The 19,574-nt window shown below is 40.6% G+C and overlaps 1 protein-coding gene across 3 annotated transcripts in view; it reads left to right on the top strand.

The window, feature by feature from the left end:
* The window catches only part of DCLK1 (doublecortin like kinase 1), a 334,659-nt gene that overhangs the window by 221,652 nt on the left and 93,433 nt on the right, over nucleotides 1-19,574 (top strand). The window lies entirely within an intron of this gene.

The following is a 19,574-nucleotide window of genomic DNA, read 5'->3' as shown; positions in this document are numbered from 1 at the left end:
TGGGGAAAGTTTTCAATTTGTTCAATTCAAGAAGTAGTAAAAAATGTAAATTAACACAACAGTGAAATCCCATTTTTACTCAACAGGTAAACAATGTGGTGGTTTTTTTTTTTTCTTCCTGCGAAGTTTGTTTCCTGAAAGCAGGAAGAAACTCACTCACATACAAAGTTGATGAGAATGTGGATAGTGCCAAGCAACACTAATTTATAAAAATTTTAAAAGCGCATCTGTCTTATTACTAAAGTATATATATAAAGTTTATTGTAGGTTGTAACCACAGAAATCTTGAGAGGGGTGCCTGGGTGGCTCAGTCGGTTAAGCATCTGGCTTCAGCTCAGGTCATGATCTCGTGGTTCGTGAGTTCAAGCCCCGCATCGGGCTCTGTGCTGACAGCTCAGAGCCTGGAGCCTGCTTCCGATTCTGTGTCTTCCTCTCTCTTTGTCCCTCTCCTGCTTGCACTCTGTCTCCCTCTCTCAAAAATAAATAAACGTCAAAAAAAAATTTTAATGGCCAACTAATCTTTGACAAAGCAGGAAAGAATATCCAATGGAAAAAAGACAGTCTCTTTAACAAATGGTGCTGGGAGAACTGGACAGCAACATGCAGAAGATTGAAACTAGACCACTTTCTCACACCATTCACAAAAATAAACTCAAAATAGATAAAGGACCTGAATGTGAGACAGGAAACCATCAAAACCCTAGAGGAGAAAGCAGGAAAAAACCTCTCTGACCTCAGCCGTAGTAATTTCTTACTTGACACATCCCCAAAGGCAAGGGAATTAAGAGCAAAAATGAACTACTGGGACCTTATGAAGATAAAAAGCTTCTGCACAGCAAAGGAAACAACCAACAAAACTAAAAGGCAACCAACGGAATGGGAAAAGATATTTGCAAATGACATATCGGACAAAGGGCTAGTATCCAAAATCTATAAAGAGCTCACCGAACTCCACACCCGAAAAACAAATAACCCAGTGAAGAAATGGGCAGAAGACATAAATAGACACTTCTCTAAAGAAGACATCCGGATGACCAACAGGCACATGAAAAGATGCTCAACGTCGCTCCTCATCAGGGAAATACAAATCAAAACCACACTCAGATATCACCTCACGCCAGTCAGGGTGGCCAAAATGAACAAATCAGGAGACTATAGATGCTGGAGAGGATGTGGAGAAACGGGAACCCTCTTGCACTGTTGGTGGGAATGCAAATTGGTGCAGCCGCTCTGGAAAACAGTATGGAGGTTCCTCAAAAAATTAAAAATAGACCTACCCTATGACCCAGCAATAGCACTGCTAGGAATTTACCCAAGGGATACAGGAGTACTGATGCATAGGGGCACTTGTACCCCAATGTTTATAGCAGCACTCTCAACAATAGCCAAATTATGGAAAGAGCCTAAATGTCCATCAACTGATGAATGGATAAAGAAATTGTGATTTATATACACAACGGAGTACTACGTGGCAATGAGAAAGAATGAAATATGGCCGTTTGTAGCAACATGGATGGAACTGGAGAGTGTTATGCTAAGTGAAATAAGCCATACAGAGAAAGACAGATACCGTATGGTTTCACTCTTATGTGGATTCTGAGAAACTTAACAGAAACCCATTGGGGAGGAGAAGGAAAAAAAAAAGACGTTAGAGTGGAAGAGAGCCAAAGCATAAGAGACTCTTAAAAACTGAGAACAAACTGAGGGTTGATGGGGGGTGGGAGGGAGGGGAGGGTGGGTGATGGGTATTGAGGAGGGCACCTTTTGGGATGAGCACTGGGTATTGTATGGAAACCAATTTGACAATAAACTTCATATATTGAAAAAAAAAAGAAAGAAAATTTAAAAAAAATTTTAAAAATCTTGAAAAAAAAGCAAAAGCTAAAAACAGAGTTCTGGCTAAATAATTAAGATATATCCATTTAATGTAATAGTACATTGTCACTAATAAAAATTAGGTCAACCTCAATGGAAAGTTGTTCAATATGTATTGTGAAGTGGGGGGAAAAATCATGATATCAAAATTATATATTCTATTGCATTTTAATACAAAGGAACACACACACATTTACTTTCACATATGTATCTTTGTGTGTGTTTATACATGCACTGATATTTTATGACAGTCTCCCAAGAAATTATCAGTGATTATCTTCTTGAACTAAGAGGGGAAATGGGGAAGAGACATTTTTTACTTTATCTTTTCTTTACTGTTTGCATTCATTCTAAGAAATCTACATTTTAGAGCATTTTTACATTTCAAAATCAATGCTCATATAGTACAGAAAATTGAAAATGTAGAAAAACGCATTTATAAAATGCAATCCATTTACCTAGCAGAAAAAAAGTGTTAAAATCTGTTTAGAAATATCCTTTTGCAACATTTATTTGCATACATGTGTACACTATGCTCTTGTTTTATAATCCACTTTTTTTTACCCATAAACGTTTTTCATGAAACACTATTTTATAGTACATTCCAAATAAATGTGTCCTTATTAATTGTATGGCAGTGATAGCCTGTTTGTGCAGTTTCTCTTAATTTCCCTTCATAAATAGAAATAAAAAGGTTTGGGACAAAATAGCAATCAAGGTGGGAAGAGATTTATAGAAATAAAAATATTATAGGTGAGGATTGGACAATGACTCTGAGAATCAAAAGCCAAATTCCTTCTTAAAAAATAACACGTATGGGGCGCCTGGGTATCTCAGTCAGTGAAGTGTCCAACTCTTAGTTTCAGCTCAGGTCATGACCCCACATTTCGTGAGTTCAAGCCTGCTTGGGATTCTCTCTCTCTCTCTCTCTCTCTCTCTCTCTCTCTCTCTCTCTCTCCCCATGCCCCTCCCCTGCTCCTGCCCTCTCTCTCTCTCAAAATAAATAAATAAACAAACATTAAAAAAAGTAACATGTATCAACAAATCTTTGTGGTGGGAGAAAAGATGAAGGAATGAATCAGAATCACAAAATGTCTTATACTATATTCCTAACAAGATTAACAAAAAGTAATTTATTTATTTATTTATTATTATTTTTTTTTTTTTATTAAAAAAAATTTTTTTTAACGTTTATTTATTTTTGAGACAGAGAGAGACAGAGTGTGAACGAGGGAGGGTCAGAGAGAGGGAGACACAGAATCTGAAACAGGCTCCAGGCTCTGAGCTGTCAGCACAGAGCCCGACGCGGGGCTTGAACTCATGGACCGTGAGATCATGACCTGAGCCGAAGTCAGCCGCTTAACCAACTGAGCCACCCAGGCGCCCCAACAAAAAGTAATTTAAACAATTAAAAGAAAAATGAAAAAAAAAATCAGTAAATCTTCAGCTGTATCCAAACAAAGAAAGAGGAACAAGTCTAGCTTATAAACTTAAAAATGTTTGTCAATGGGGCACCATTGTTAAGCATCTGACTCTTGGTTTTGGCTCAGGTCATGATCTCACAGTTCATGGATATGAGCCCTGGGTTGGCCTCTGTGCTGACAGTGCGGAGCCTGCTTGGGATTCTCTCTGTCCCTCTCTCTCTCTCTGCCCCTCCCCTGCTCTCTCTTTCTCTTTCTCAAAATAAATAAATAAACTTAAAAAATAAATAAATAAAAATAAAAGTGGTTGCCAGGGAAGGACATGGAAAATTCTGGTGTTACCCAGCATGGCATAGCTATGCCCAACTCCTAATTTGAGATTTACCACTTTCTTTTGACTTTTTTGCACTGTTTGGACTTTTACAATGGGTGCGTGTCATCTCTATAAAAATAATAAATCCACTTAAAACATTTTGATACATTATTTTCAAATAACAAGGGGAAATTATGCATTAAATATTTATATTTGGCATGTATGGACATGCTTTTCTCCCTAAGTGGGGCCAATATATATCACTTAAAATCCTATAGTTGCTAGGAGACCATCATGTTCAATATTGTCTCTCTCAGCCTAAATGATATTTTAGGTGTCTTTAATTTTTGTCAGGTACATGATGTGCCAGGAAGGTTGAGGAGAACAGGTTTTTTAAAACAATTATTTAAATATATTTCTGCTAATATTTTCAGAAAGGAAAAAAAAATCCTCTCTGTGAAATCGAATGTCTTTAAATATGACTTGACACTCTTTTTTTGTTTGTTTGTTTTGGAAATAAAGGGCCAAATTCACCATAAAAATTTTTTAAAGTTTAAATTCAGAAGTTTAAATTTAAATTTAAAAGTTAAAATTTAAAGTTAAAATTAAAATGTAAATTTAAAAGTTTAAAGTTAAAATACCAGTTTATCTTATTCAGTATTTCAGTTTATTGGGTAAATATTTGAAGATAAGTCCATCCACATAAAGAAGTTATCTACAGAAGTCATTTAGTGAGTTACTTTACTAGAGGTAACTACCTTGAGGATTGCAGTAATGACTCATTTGTTTGATGGCTGAGGGCCAAATGCAAATAGAATATCATCTGATTTCAGACACCTTCCCCACAAGTCAAAGATAATGTCTCCCTTCTAACCAGACCCTTTTCACTGGAAGACCACAGTCCCTCCAAAATCTTATAGACTGTCATATTAGAGGCTGTCTTCCTATGACTACAATATTTATTAGCCTTGAAATACTATAACTGAGGGACTTACATAAGTACTGCACAGGGAATTCATTTCAAGCCACATTTGACCCCTTGTTTTAAAGGTGATCTTCAAATAGCTTTAAGGGAAATAAATCAAATTTTCAACCCATAGTCTGCTTTCTCCTAATAAGAAAAGAAAAGAGGCTTTAAATGTTTCTAACCTTTTCTTTTCTGCACTTTGGAACAGAAGATTAATCACATCTAGCCAGAGATGTAATTTAATGTCTGTCATTTGGAATAGAAGGGAAAATAGATAAATGGCTCATGAATAGAGTGCTTTAAAATTAAACTGTACAACCAAAGATTTTATTAGGCAGTTGGTGGGGAGGATGCCACTCATTAAAAAGAAAGTCAAGTAACAAGGAAACATGAGAAACGATATAATAAATATTACATTTTTTGGCCAAAGCGACAGAAGGAAATCTCAAGTTTTCAGAGTAAGAGGTGGAGGATTGCCCGTAAGAATGAACTCACCCTTAAAATGTTTCCATGTCATCGCATGAATGTGAAATAATTTGAAAACATTGTTTGGAAGTTTGTCTGATCCAGGAAAACTTTGTCGTTCATAACTTAACATTCCTATATATGCCTGGGCATACTTTCCTGCAAAGTTTCTGTTTGTATTGGTATAACTCTATCCTTAACAACAACAACAACAACAAACTAACTATAAGGCAGAAGTGATTACATCATGCTCATCAGATCAGTTCCTAGATAATAGTATGCCTTGGGTTTTCATGGAGTAAGAAACTGGAAATTTTGTTTTAAAAATTATATCCATGGCTGCCCTTCCCAAATTTCCACTTCCTTATTCTTCTCTACACACAGCATCCTTTGTGATCTGTGAGCAGCCCAGATCATGCAGCCAGAAATCCACTGATCAGCATAATGGGTCACAAAAATGATGGCAAATACCTTGTCTGCTTGCACACCCATTTCTTCCTTTTTTTTTTTTAAGTTAATTTATTTATTTTGAAAGAGCTGTGTGAGTGGGGGAGGGGCAGAGAGCGAGGGAGAGAGGGAGAATCCTAAGCAGGCTCTGCACTGCCAGTGTGCAGCCCAACATGGGGCTTGAACCCATGAACTGTGAGATCATGACCTGAGCCAAAATCAAGAATAAGATGCTCAACCGACTGAGCCCCCCAGGTGCCCTGACTTGCACACCGTTTCAGCTGAAACTTGAAGACCCATCTGAGCTGCTAAAAGTGTAGATCTGGCAACCGCTGGAAATTCACCAGGAATGCCCAATTCACATTGGTTCAGCCATTTTCAGGTGTTCACCTCACTGCCTTGTCCATTCAAACAGGTCACCTGTGTCTCTTGGACAACCTGTGATTTTCCCTCAAGACTTTAAGATGTCACATCATTAGCTGCGTGTGACAAGTGTGTTACCTAAGAGATTGCTGATAGAATAGCAGGGTTTATCTACTTGAGGCAAACTCTCATTTTTTCAACAATATAAGCAACTCAGAAACATGTCTTCTTTCTGGTTGTATTGCAAGGTAATGTTCGGGGAGTTGCCATCCAGCTAAAAACACAGTTGTTTTCTCAGCATGGATTCAAGTGGGGGGTGACCCTGGAGAAGTGTGGAATGTATTATTGATCCGAGGAAGTAGTATCTAGAAATTTATCTCTGACGTACATTAAGCCTGTGAAATTTTGTCTCTGGGCTTACATTTTTTTAAATCCTATTTAATCTTTAGAAGAAACAACCTGACTTGCTGTTTTCCCTGGAGCAGTGGAACAGTCAGGAAAGCTAAGACTATAAAAGCGGTCCTAATGTGGGTGTTGTCTGGTTCATGTACTGAGTTATTTTAAAAAGGAAAGAATGTATTTCATCCCTGTTTCCTGGGTTCTTTCATGCTGCTGTCTTCAAAGAGTACCCTAGAAACCCATAGGCATAACTGATTCACAGAAAACTAATTTATATGCAGCACTTAATTTAATTTTTCCAGTGGATCTTCCTGGTGACACTCTTCAGAACACTTTTAGAAAAGAGGCATTGCTTGTGTGGCACCAGTGGGGGATTCTTACTAAGACCTTTTTTTTTTCTTCAGGGTAGGTACTTCCGTGATACTCCAAGAAGTCACCAATTCTAAAGCCTGCTCATAGTTAGAACAAAAGCTAGACCGTTGTGGAAAAACATGATTGGCTGCCATACTTTTATGTTTCTCCTTGGAAGGAAATGGAAGCTTCCTTAAGAACCTGTTCAGCCTTTATTATCCGACAGCTTTCCCTACATCTAGGGAACTTCTGCTACCATTTTAATTCCCTCCTTTAGGTGGTACTATTATTTTAGGTACAGAACACTTTATACTATCTCCATAATAATTATTTATGATGGAAAAAACAGTCACAAAATGTTTTCAAAGTTTTACTTCTTCAGACTATAGAATAATTACTCTATCATTACTTTTGCATTCTAAAGATCTATTTTAATTTATATTATGGGGTCACCAAACCAGCAGCAGAATTATGTATTAAAAAATATGAATTTAGGGGTGCCTGGGTGGCCCAGTCAGTTGAGTGTCCAAGTCTTGATTTTGGCTTGGGTCACGATCTCATGGTTGTGAGACTGAGCCCCGCATCGGGCTGCATGCTAAGCATGGAGCCTGCTTAAGATTCTTTCTCTTTCTCTGCCCTTCTCCCCCACTCTTGTGCGCTCTCTCTCTCTCTCTCTCTCAAAATAAAAAATTAAGAAAAAACAGATATAAATTTGAAGGTTTCAGGTAGGGTATGGCTAATTCAATTCCTGATTTTTTGTGCTCTGCCAAACATACACATTTGTGTTACCTGTTTCTTCCCTAAAGTAGCTGAGTTTCATCAACCCTTGTGATTTTTCCTATTCCTTGAAGGCAAAACCTCTAAATTAAATGCTATCCCAATGATACTTTGCTCAGAAGTAGATTTTCATCACTATTCTTGAATACCACTCAATCCCTTTATAACCATGTAACTTCAGCTTGTCATTTATCATGACCTTCTGATTATTTTCTTCTACACCAGGGTTGGGATGTTTATTCCTGGTCCTACAGTCAGGGGGTATTTTTCCCCTTGGTTTTCCTATTGAATTTTTATTTTTCCCTCTTTGAGATGACTGTGCAGGCTCAAAGATGATTTTGGTTGGAGAATTATCTTCTCAAGTCTTGTCTTTACCTCAAGACACAAAAGCAGTGACCCCCAAAACTCATTCACTCAATGTGGAATCAGGTTTGGATGTCCTTTCTCAGGATGAGTCTCTAATGATTTCTCTTCAAATGCAGATAACCCTTCCTGATGGACAATCTCTATTCTCAATCAGGCTTGATGTCCATTTTACATAACATCTAGATGAGGGTAGGTGACTTTCTGGAAACTTCCTTTGTATGTAAGTCCCTCCCCCCACCAAGAACCTGGTCCTTCTGCTCTAACTGATCAAGTGATAAGCTAGATAGGACAGGCCCCCCTTGCACAGTTCCCTTCTTAACTGTACCATGGATATTTTTCTTGAGCTGTGTACCTTCCGGTAAAGCAGTTCTAAACCTCTCTAGTTATAAGAACCACCCAGGATACCTATTAAAAATATAAATTCCCAGACCCATTGCATCAAAACATCTGGGGAAGGGATTTGGGAAGTTTAATGTTTACCAATAACTTTCAAGTTATTCTTATCATTAGGGAAGTCAAGAAACACTACCGTAAAGTATTGCTCTCAGTAAGGTGTTGGGCTCTGTCTGTTATTTAATCCTTTCTGTGGTTACTAACTCCTATTTATTACCATCTATGGCTCTGTGTCTTAAGTTATTCCTTGGGTGTTAGAATCACAATCAGCTGAGGCGCTTGGTCAAGATATAGATGCCTGGCCAATGAGATTGGAATCTCTGGAGACGGGCCCAGGAACCTGTTGTTTTTTCACATGCTTCCTTACTCAAGTCAGAGCCACTGATTGAAGGGTGCCCCTCCACAGCTCCAGAGCAGTTCTTCTTAAGCTTTAATGTGAATACCAATCACCAGGAACATTGGTAAAATGCACATTCTGATCCAGTAGGGCTAGGGCGGAGCTGGAGATTCTACAAGATCCCAGACGACGCTGAGGCTGCTGGTCCATGGACCACATCAGCACAAGGTACTAGAGAACTTTCCTAAGCAAATGGCCCGTGCTATTGGACAGCACAGAGCCTGAGACTTTGTTTTAATGAAAGAAGAGTGGACCCACTGTCATCCAAACTGTGCTAATCCTAATCCCATTAAGGGGGCACAGGACAATTCAAAATAAAATCTTAACCTTTGTGAATGACACACCTGGCTTTCTCAACTGTCATCGCTTTGTGCTGCCCACAAGCTCCATACCTTCACCTTTCCCAGTGAGCCCCTTCCAGACCTCCTGACCCTGAACCACTCGGATCTGTGCTAGGCCAATGGACCAAAGATACACATTTACCCTTGTTTCTGAATGGCTGAGATAAAGTCAGGCATAAAAGAGCCTTTCCCAAGGAGAGAGCTATCAAATTTAATTTCAGTTTATACTTCTATGCTCTTTTTTTTTCTTGGCTTCTTTTGTTTCCTTTTCTCTAAGAGGAATTCATACCCATTTTCTAGCTTTCAGTTCTTGAGTAATTTATCAGTTTCTTATCTTTCAGATCCTTTTGGTCATGAGTTGCTAATAAATGTGAACTTTTATTCTTCTTCCAAAGTCTGCTTTCATCTTGGTCTCAGGATGATAGTTTATTGTATTTGAACGTTTGAATTGGGACCAAATCTAAAGCAGGACAGATATTTGTTTTTTCAAGACCGATTTGTCTTGCTAATTCATCTCCTCATTCTGTTGGTTTAATCCTTCTTTCCAAATGCCACATTGCACGATTACTTCGAACTGTGAGCCTCTGGGTTTCCTTCAGTAATTTTCTGATCTGTACACCAGAGAATGGCAAAAGTTTTCTGGTCTATGGACCCACATCATCAGGATCACCAAGGGATATTTTGAAATGCCCCAGGTCCCACTTCCAGTGATTGCAATTGAGTAGGGTCAAAGGAAGGACAAGGATTTGTAAAGAGCTGCAAAGTCTGTCCTCTATCCTTCAGGGAGACCATAAGCTTGGTAAAGTCTCAGTCTCTCCTGCCCTTTGTCTCAGTCTCTCCTGCTCATGTGCCACTACATGTGCAGACCCCTCAGTAGGACTCAGCAGTACACCTGTCATAGATCGGGTAGGCAGAGATTTTCCTGTCCACCTGCACCCTATCCAGCCTGTCTTTTTGTGGACTCAGTCTTCACATCAGACCCCAAGTCATTCTCTTCTGTCCATTTCTATTACCTCCACCTGGTCCAAGCCACCATCCTTTCTCACCTAGTTTCGTCCCTCTGAAACCCTTCCCCTACACAGCAGCCAAGGTGACCTTTCAGACACAAATTAGATCACACCAATGCCTTTGCCTAAAACCCTTCTATAACCCCCTATATTGGATAATGTACAATCCAAACCCCTCCTTTCTTCCCAGTCCTGACTTGATCTTGCCCCTGCCTTGCTTTCTTTCCTCTAACCTACACATGGCTGGCTCTTTCTTGTGTTCAGAGCTCACCTTTGGTGTCCTTTACTCCCAAGACACCTTCTCTGACCACCAGTGTAGAGACAACACTCATTCAGCCACTCACTGTCACATCATCCTTTCAATTCTTGGCAAAGTACTTATAAAACCAGCGCTTGTCCTTTTTTGTTGTTATTTTTTAAGGCCTGTTTCCTCTACTAGAGGATACATTCCATGCCAGCAGGTACTCTGTCTCCCAATTCACTACTGTGTCCTGGCACCTAACCAGCAGGGATTTGGTGAATATTTTCAAGATGAATGAACTTCAACTGAGCAGGGCAGTATGAGCAGAAGTTGGCCAGGTGAGGTGGGAATAGGATGGGCTTGTTTCTTGTGCAGGAAATTAAAGTGCTGATGCCCAGAGATGGGAAGATATTTTGTTCATGTAAGAAGGTGAAATAATGTGTCCAAAGGAAAGAGGAGACAGAGGCTGAGGTAGACGGGGGCCTTATAGACTACGCTAAGGATGTTCTCAAAAAGCAACAAGGAGTCGTGGAAAGGTTTTTGGCAGGGGAATAATAACAGATTTCCTGACGATAATTCTCAAGAAAGGCTTGTCCCAAAGTTGTGTCACACACGCTGTAGTGGATTGAATAATGGCCACCCGTATCAACCGGTAAATGTTACCTTATTTGGAAAAAGAGTCTTTGAAGATATAATTAGGTTAAGGATTTGCACATGAGATTACCTTGGATTATCCAGGTAGGCCCAAACACAAACGTCCTCATATGAATCCGACAAAAGCAGATAAAACACACACACAGAGTAAATGTTCATGTGTAGACGGAAGCATAGATGTCAGTGATGTGGCCGTAAGTCAAGGAATGCCTGGAGTCACCAGAAGCTGAAAGAGGCAAGAAATGAATTCTTCCCTAGAGCCTTAGGAGGGACTGTGGCCCTGCAACACCTTGATTTTGGACTTCTGGTCTCTAGTCCATGAGTGAAGATATTTTGGTCACTTTAAGCCACCCAGTTTGTGGCAATTTGTTATAGCAGCCTCAGGAAATTAACACATGCACTTTGCAAAAAAGAGAAATAGAAATAGAAATGCAGATGATGTGCATCCTCACGCATGGGAACCCACCCCATCAGTGTAGGCCCAGAGTGTGAGACTGGAGATGTTTGTTCATCTGCTGTTTCTTCAGTCAGCCCTCTTTCCCTTGTGGATGTTCTCATGACTCTAATGGATAAAGGTAAGCCTGTTTCATGCAACACGATGCTTGACTCAAGCAAGCTGCTTCATTTTAAGCTAAGGGAGAGCCGTGTGTGGTGGAAGCCAAGACCAACCAAACGAGAACATGCTAAGGCTATCTATTGTGAGCTTGCTAGAGCAAAGGAGTCAGCCGCCATCATTTGCATTTTGGCAGAGACCTAAGTCAGGCAGAGGAGTGGGAAGGCTTCGTAAATGGTGAGAAGGGAAGGCTTCAGGTGTGGGCTGATTGTTGGTGTGGGGAAGCTGTGGGTGGGCTAGCTATGCGATAGGCTAGGGTGCATATTTAGTTTTCTCTGGTTCTGAGTTGGAAACAGGGACAGAAATTAGGGGAAGCTGTCAATTATTAACCAAGTCTTGGCCATTTGGGGCCGATTTTAACAGGAGTTGCTGGTTATCTTCCTGGGTCATTACTAGGGAAAGCAATCTGGCTTCTGGCTAGTCTATCTTATAGCAGACTGGCTTCTTGGCCGGTTAGCATAGATAAAAGTGGTCTCCTTGGCAGCTTGCTGCGGGTAATGGGCCAGAGTCCTATTTTTCTACATGGCCCCACCATTGTCCATTTGTATATTCTGTCACTCAGCGTTGTCAGACTTCAGTGAAAATGGAGAAGGTATCGCTCTTGTGCTGGTCAACAGGCATGCATCTATCATCGGGAGCACATTAGGAGAAAGGCCCTCAGCATCTGTGCTTTGTTCGAACTTCCCACCAACAGCACACAGGTTTCTGATGAGAAGCTCAGAGCCAGCCAAAGGGAGCTTCTCAGTTTTAGCAACTCCTTTACTTTCAAAAGGGATGAAGATTGGTGGCAAAGCTGCATTGGCCAATGAAGAGGCAGCAGATAATTGAGCAAACAGCTGAGGGCTGTCACAGGAAAAAAAAAAAAAGACTGCCCTCAGGGACAAGTTTTAATGCTGATGCTTTTGGGCTTTTAGGGGGAAAACAAGCTGTCACCAACTACACTTACATTTTAGACTTCCAGAAAGGCAAGATCCTGACTTCATATCAGCGAAAGAGTACACGATTGTGTCATTTTGAAATCATTCTTCCTGGCTCACTGAATAGGGCTGCGTATTCCCAGTCTCAATAGGCAAGAACATCCTCTTGGGTACTTGCACTCAACTAAAATGGCTCGGGTAGCACCATTTGGAGATTGGTTCCAAAAGTTTCATTGCAAGGTCAAATGGTACCTGGAGGGAAAATGACTTGACTTGGAGAGCAGCTGATTATGGGCAATGTTCCCGGCCCTTCTCCAACACTCAGGTTTGTACAGCACAGACTGGAAGTCTTCTTTCTGTACACTGTGTCCCCACGAGCTCCTCCGTCCTCCAAACTCTCAAGAAACCCCCAGTGTTTCAAGGCCCCGTGTCTCCATGTTCCCAGAGATGGGTAGAGCAACGGGTGCTGATCCAGTTTTAGCAGACCACTGGAAGACCTTCAGTGTTGCCAATTGCATCACCTACACTGTAGTAGATGCATAAAAGCCTGAAACTACCGATTCGTGTTGGCCAAAGCTACAGAAAGAATGTGCAAAATGCATTGATTCAGGCAGGTGGTTAGTGATGGCCTCATTAACACCCTCAAGGAAGACTTTAAGAATTGATTACAGACGGGGGGAAGCATTGCTTAATGAAGAGATCTAGCAAAGGTTCTCAGCCTTGCGCAGTATGTCCCCAGGGGAAATTAGGCAAAGTGTGGAGACGTTCTTGGTCATCACAACTAAAGAGGTGCTTCTGGCATCCAGCATGTAGAGACCAGGGAGCACTAAGCAGTTCAGCTGACATGAAGGATGAAGGAAAGAACGAAATCAGTTTCAGGAAATGAAGACCCGGTGAAGGCACAGAGCAACTTTTCCTGCCTAGCATCTGGAGGCCTCCCTCTTTTTCTCCTTTCCCCCAAGGCTGAAACTCAGAGACCACATGACAAGCTGGCTGGGACCACGTGGACGAGAACATGGCAACAGAAATAAGATAGCAGGAACCTGGGTAAGCAGGACAATCTCCTAGAGCAAAACTGCCCCCCTCATCCCGGACCCCCATATAGCTCAGCTCTTACGTGGGGAAAATGAACTTTTATTTGACTGTTGGGAAAAAAGAAAGTATTTGGAGAAGAGAAACATTCTGAGTGGCGACTCTTGTGATGGAAGTACAGAAGATTCCAGCACCATGAAGCCTTCTGCAGAGGTTACGTAAAGGAGTCTCAGCTAGCGCGTGCTTCCGGAGCGGGTGCGTGTGAGTCTCACAGTGAGCAGCCCGGGCTGCGGGAACACGTGTGCGCCATCTGGAGCGCTTAGCTGGGTGTTCTGGAAAGTGGTGGTGGGCCAGTCTAGGTGCTGGGTTTAGACACGCGTAGCTGTATTTTTAGAAGGTACTTTAAAAATCTCAGTTTCTGGGACTTTACTCCCCAGCTAAGCGACTTTCAGCTCAGTCTGCTACATACTTTATTTTTTAAAAACTATGTTTTAGAGTGTTGGAATCTGATTGCTTTTATTTGAGACATGCTGCATATGGAGATTAGGGAAGTAACACTGGCTCCAAACCCCACAGCCAGTAGGGAGGGGGATTTCACCGTAGTGTCAGGATTGCCTCGGAATCCACGTGGCACAGAAATGAGAGAACGGACCTCAGTCCTTGCTGGGCAGGTGCAGACTGACCCTTCCTGCGAGGAGCCTATGTTTGGATATCCTATGATTCTGCTGTGAAGGGCGAAGATCATCATGTTTCTACTGGAAGTTGAATGTGCTTGTCTGACATACCAGCAACGCTCTGTTGAATTCACCTGTGATGACAAGCTGGAAACTAAGCAGGATGGTGAAAGCTTCAAAAACCATGAGACAGAGGTGGTGAATCCTCCAGGCAGCAAAGTGTTGCAGAGAAAGCTGGACAACCATTTCCAGAGACAGGAGGGGATATTCGTGGGTTGAGGAGAGAGTTGATTTGGTGACCACTGATAACCTTGGTGTTCTCAGAGGGCTCCTTCCAACTCAGAGCATATGAACATGTAAGAGCAACTTGTTGGAGAGTTACAGATAGAATCACAAGTTCTCTCTCGGCCATTGAGCTTGTGCCATTTTTATAAAATGTCTCTAGAACCGAATGTGCTTCCTGACTTTCTTTTGCATATCACCAAAGAGAGGAATGTTATTCCATTTGGAGGCTTTGTACCTTTGCCAAGTTGAGAGGAAGCTTGTCTTTGTAATCAGGATGGGGAGGAAAGCACAACACATCTATTGCTCATGATGGATTCTTCCAGATGAACTTGCCCATCTCCTTAACCGCTCTAAGCAACTGAATTTAGAGCAGATATCAGTTGAGAGGCCTCTGCCTGACAGTGCTTTCATTCTGGCTGGTTTTGAAAAGAGGGTAGAGGAGTAGAAACATACCTTGTTTAAAGACTATTCATTCCCTAGCCAGCATGCAGCATGTCTCTAAGGCTATTTGGATACTTGGAGGCTTTCCCTTTGCTCTTCAAGATTCTCCAAAAGGCACAAGTGGGTCCCTTTGAATGCATGAGTGTCCCTGCTATGCAAGCTCAGGTGAGGCGTTGGTGCCTGGAGTAGAATTCTGTCATCATGTCTCTTCTTTAGCACCTTCCACAACACTACAGCCTACCTACCAACTGTTTCTGAGTGGGGGGAGGATCTGCATAAGTGGAAGTTCTCATGCCACTGGGAACATGGCCAAAGAATTTATTCCTTCTTCAGTCCCTTCCCTGTACATCTGCATCGCGGTTGTCTCTCTACGTTTATCCATTACGGGAGGCCCATTTCTTGAATTGGGGTCCAGGGTAAAGGTGGGAAATGTTTTAACTTCTCTCTTACCAGATTTTGAGGCCATCTGTGAGCGAACATTAGTACAGACCATATGGAGTATGATACTTTCCCCCTCACAGAACTGTGAGTGTAGGGACTTTCCAAAGCAGAGATTTAACTAAATCGTGCTTGCCTGCTTGCTTGCTAGAGTGGGTTCAGTCACCAGATATCCAATTAATGTGTTTGATCTGATTTTCTATACTTGGGTAGGTTTCAACCTTTAGTAGCAAGAGAAATTACTATCCTGAAGCTTCCTTCAAGTGGCTTACCTATAGTCCTTCAATATCGTCTTTCTTAAGGAGTATTTGTGTTGTCCGTTATCTCCACTGCCAAAGGAAATATATCCCTTATAATACAAGGGTGCCAAAAATATCAATGTAGTGATTACCCCCTCCCCCCAAAAACAAATGACCACGCGTGGAGAGAGGGAGAATGGAGGGTGCTGTTTTCTTCCTTGCCAGAGGCTATGAAAATGTCTTTTGTGAAGACAAATGAGGCTTTCTGTTTTACTGGCCATTTAGATCATATTATTCATGATGGTTCTAAGTTGTGGTTTTAAGCTGACAAAGATTTTGGCATTCTTTCCAAAGTAACGAAGCGTTTGTCCTTCTTCACTGCATTTTTCACCATTATAAAACACCATTCCCATTTAAACTAATTAAAATACTTAAAATCCAAACTTTAATGGAAAAGATGGTTAGAGTCTTTTGTATTTATTTTTCCTAATTTATGGCTTAGAGCTGCAATTTTCTTCAGTTGGTTTTATTTTGACCCTAGGAAAAAAGCAGTTGCTGTCATTGTTTTGTTTCTGTTTTCTATTATTCAACCCAAGCATTTCAGAATTATTAATCCCTTATATGACCCATGAAGCTTTGCTCTTATCCTGAAGGCAAGAGGTACGAGATTTGTAATATTTGTAATTATCTTTCAGACTCCATGACCCGCAACCTACTTACTACTTCACTATAACTCCATTTTTAAGAGTTCGATGTTTTGTTTTGTGATGCAATAGGCATATGGATAGTATTGTAGCATTAGCATCTTCAATTTTTAACTTAATGTTGATATGGGAACTGGTTGTTTGCCAACCCACTATCCACCATCACTCACTTGTCTGTCCGCCCAAATCATGTTCACTGATAGCAATTTTCTAGCCTTTATTCACAGGCAGACAGCTTGCTTAAGCGACAGCATCAGGTCCTGGGTTGTAAGGAAGCCATCAATCCGAGAGACCTGGGTTCTGATACAAGTCATCTAACCTCTCTGAGACCCAGTTTCCCTCTCTGCAAAATGAGAAGTTGGATTAGTTCAGTGAATAGTAAGAGTTCACACAAGTAGTAACAGGATCAGTAGCAATTTGGGCCAATATTTATGGAGCAGCTGTGCACACTTTTTAATATGCCAGGACTAGTTAGTACCAAATGGAGTAGGAGGTGGGGGGAGACTAATAAATGAATACTTTTGATAGATTAATAATATGGTGAGAACTAAGTTCAGGAGAAGCAAGAGAAGCTATAGAAGCATGGCCTGAGCCCACGAGTTCTTTTCAATACTTCGAAAATCAAACAAAACGCCTACGTTGGCTCTGATAAGGCTGAGCCGCCTAACTAAACTGCCTAGTTTCTTTGTCGTAGCTAGAAAATGTCAACTTGGTGTGGTAAGATTGGTTCAATTATGCTGATCCAGAGCCCTGGTTGGTAGTTGAAGCCATAACTAGTAATTCTGGCACCTGTGGCCAACAGCGTGCGACAAACCCTAAAATCAACTTTTTAATTCATGTTGCGGCTCACAGATGGGTGTTATTACCAATGTGCACCATCTGGTAGCTTTCTATTTTAGCTTTTCATTCTTGCTCACTAGATACTGAGCTTCTTAAATTATTATTTTAAACTTAGTGACCTCTAAGCATTCATGACCTGGGACGAAAAGTCTTGGGCATCCTGCCCTCATTATGGTCCTGATTTTGAGTTAAAATGAAAAATGTATTATTACTTAAAGTGATTTGTTTCCTAAAACAACGTTTTCAAACATGAGTTCCATGAAATGAAAATTAGTCAAAGAGAGCCCTCCGTTTCAAAAATGATTTTGTTAAAATTATTGCTGGTCAAAAGACTCCATACTGCACTACCAGGTGGTGAGTATTTCGAGTCCCAAAACTGTATTTGTTCTTCATTATGCCTGCCGTGCTCAGTGCTTGGCACATAGCGGACACCTGATGGAAGCATGCCAATGGACCAGCAACATTACAGCCATCCAATTTGGATCCTAATATATTTCCAAAAGGCCAGGCCGGTGTCCAAGGCTAGGACAAACTCCAGGTTGTGTCATCAGTTGTGGAGCAGAGCCTTGAGCTAATTGATGTCCTCTCCACAAGTTCCAAAGATCTGTTTTGTGAATTAAAACCTCTGTGGACACACCTGTAAACGCTATCGCCGCATGGGAACAGTTTTTACAGTTCTGGTCATATCTTCTGATGTCATTATGTTATATCTCTTGCTTACTTGTCTTTTAATGTTTGCTGATATGTCCATATGCATAGATTTCTCTCTCTCTCTCTCTCTCTCTCTCTCTCTCTCTCTCTCTCTCTCTCTTTAAGAAATGGAAGTCTATTTCAGGACCATCTGGCCAGGCTAGAGCAGCCAACAGTGGCCCAAGTAACTATCAGGGAAGCCTGGGCATGCTCAGTAATGCCCTGAATCATTTTCTCTCTACTTTTGGCTATGAAGCCACAAATACTAATACCTCAAGGTGGAATTTCTTTCCCCTTCTTTTTCTATCGGAAATCCTTCCTTTTCTTTTTGCCTCCCACAGTTCAATCCCTAAGGTTCTGTGGGAGATGCTCTCCATTATCTCCTATTTGCAGTCTTGAGACATTTATATTTTATACACACTTACATTCCTTCTTTCCTAAACAATATGAACTACTTTGTTGGTTTAGGAAAAATAGGAAAAGATGTTTATATAAAGCCATTCAGGATGTATAAAGGGGAAAAAGACATGTTTTGAGCTCAGAAAATTAGAAATTACATGAGTAGGGAAGAAAATTTCAAAGTCAAACATCAGAATTAGATCTGGAATTATTATGATTTCTTTGTGATTGAAATCTAAGATGTTAAAAAATGCATAATGGGAAAGCTAATCAATTAGACTTCATTTTTAAACTACTATACTTAAAAAGAATGCCACAGTTAAAGCTAACATATTTCAACCACTGCCTACACAGATAAATATTTATAACGTGACAGACAAAGGAATAAAACTTTAATACAGCATGCATTCTTATAACCCAGTAAGAAAAAGAACATCCCAACTGCAAATGGCCAAAAGACATGAACAAATAATAGCAAAAGAATACTGATAAGCATGTGGGAAAAAATATACAATTTTATTGGCAATCAAACCAATTCAGATTTAAGGCAACAAAGTCCAATATTTATTTAGAAATTAAAGATTTTTTGAGAAGATAAAACCCAACCTCAATGAGGGGTTAGGCTAATGACCATTCTTATAGTCTGATGAAAGTACAGTTTGAGTCAGCTTGTCTCAAGGGCAATTCGTCAAAAACTTTTCAAAAGTGCTTCTCTTTAACCTCACTTCATTCCCACTTCATTCAGTAGAATTTTTTAGGCACCTACAATGGGCCCGCTGGTTTCCAATTACTAGAAACTAAATTTCAAGTGCCAGGGTGTAAGCCTATCCTGAAGAAATAATCAGATAACTGCATGCTCATTTAGAAGGATGTTTTTGTGTAATTATCTATGAGAGGGAAATGTTGAACCCAAGTTGAATATCCAACAGTAGGAATTTGGGTAAGCAAATTATGGTACATCCGTGCAGTAAAATGTTCTCTCAAAGACAGGGTGAACGTGCTCGCAGTATATCCTGGTGTGTAAAGGGCTGGTAACAGATCAACATGTACAGACTAATCTCAAAGTTGTTTAAATATAAAATGAGCAGAAAGAAATTCTAGAAGATTCTAGTTTATATACCACCCTCCAAATAAAAGTATCACTTGATAGTTATTATTTTACATTCTGTATACTTTTCTGTCCATGGTGATGACTGATTATCATTACAAGCATGAAAGTATTTTTTCATTATTAAAAGTGGTTTCTTCAGAACAAGGTGTGTAGATTTACACAACATCATAATTGGTCAATGCAGCTCACTTGGAGATAAAAACTCTTTGCTATTTAAGATGTTTAGTGTTGACATTCATGAGCACAAACACCAAGGATGAAATCTAATGCAGGCAAAGTTGTTTTTTCTCCTCAGCCCGAGAACCGTCCTACACACGCTGTTGTGTGGTGGCATAGGCTCACACGGTGCCCTGGTAGCAGGGTAAGGTCATCTGTCGGCTGATTTTACCTCTTCTGAGCAAATGCTGTCGTTTC

Source organism: Panthera tigris, chromosome A1 (genome assembly GCF_018350195.1).
Source record: "Panthera tigris isolate Pti1 chromosome A1, P.tigris_Pti1_mat1.1, whole genome shotgun sequence".
Classification (NCBI taxonomy): domain Eukaryota; kingdom Metazoa; phylum Chordata; class Mammalia; order Carnivora; family Felidae; genus Panthera; species Panthera tigris.
The sequence above is the reverse complement of the archived record's forward strand: the minus strand, read 5'-3'. Positions and strand labels throughout refer to the sequence as shown.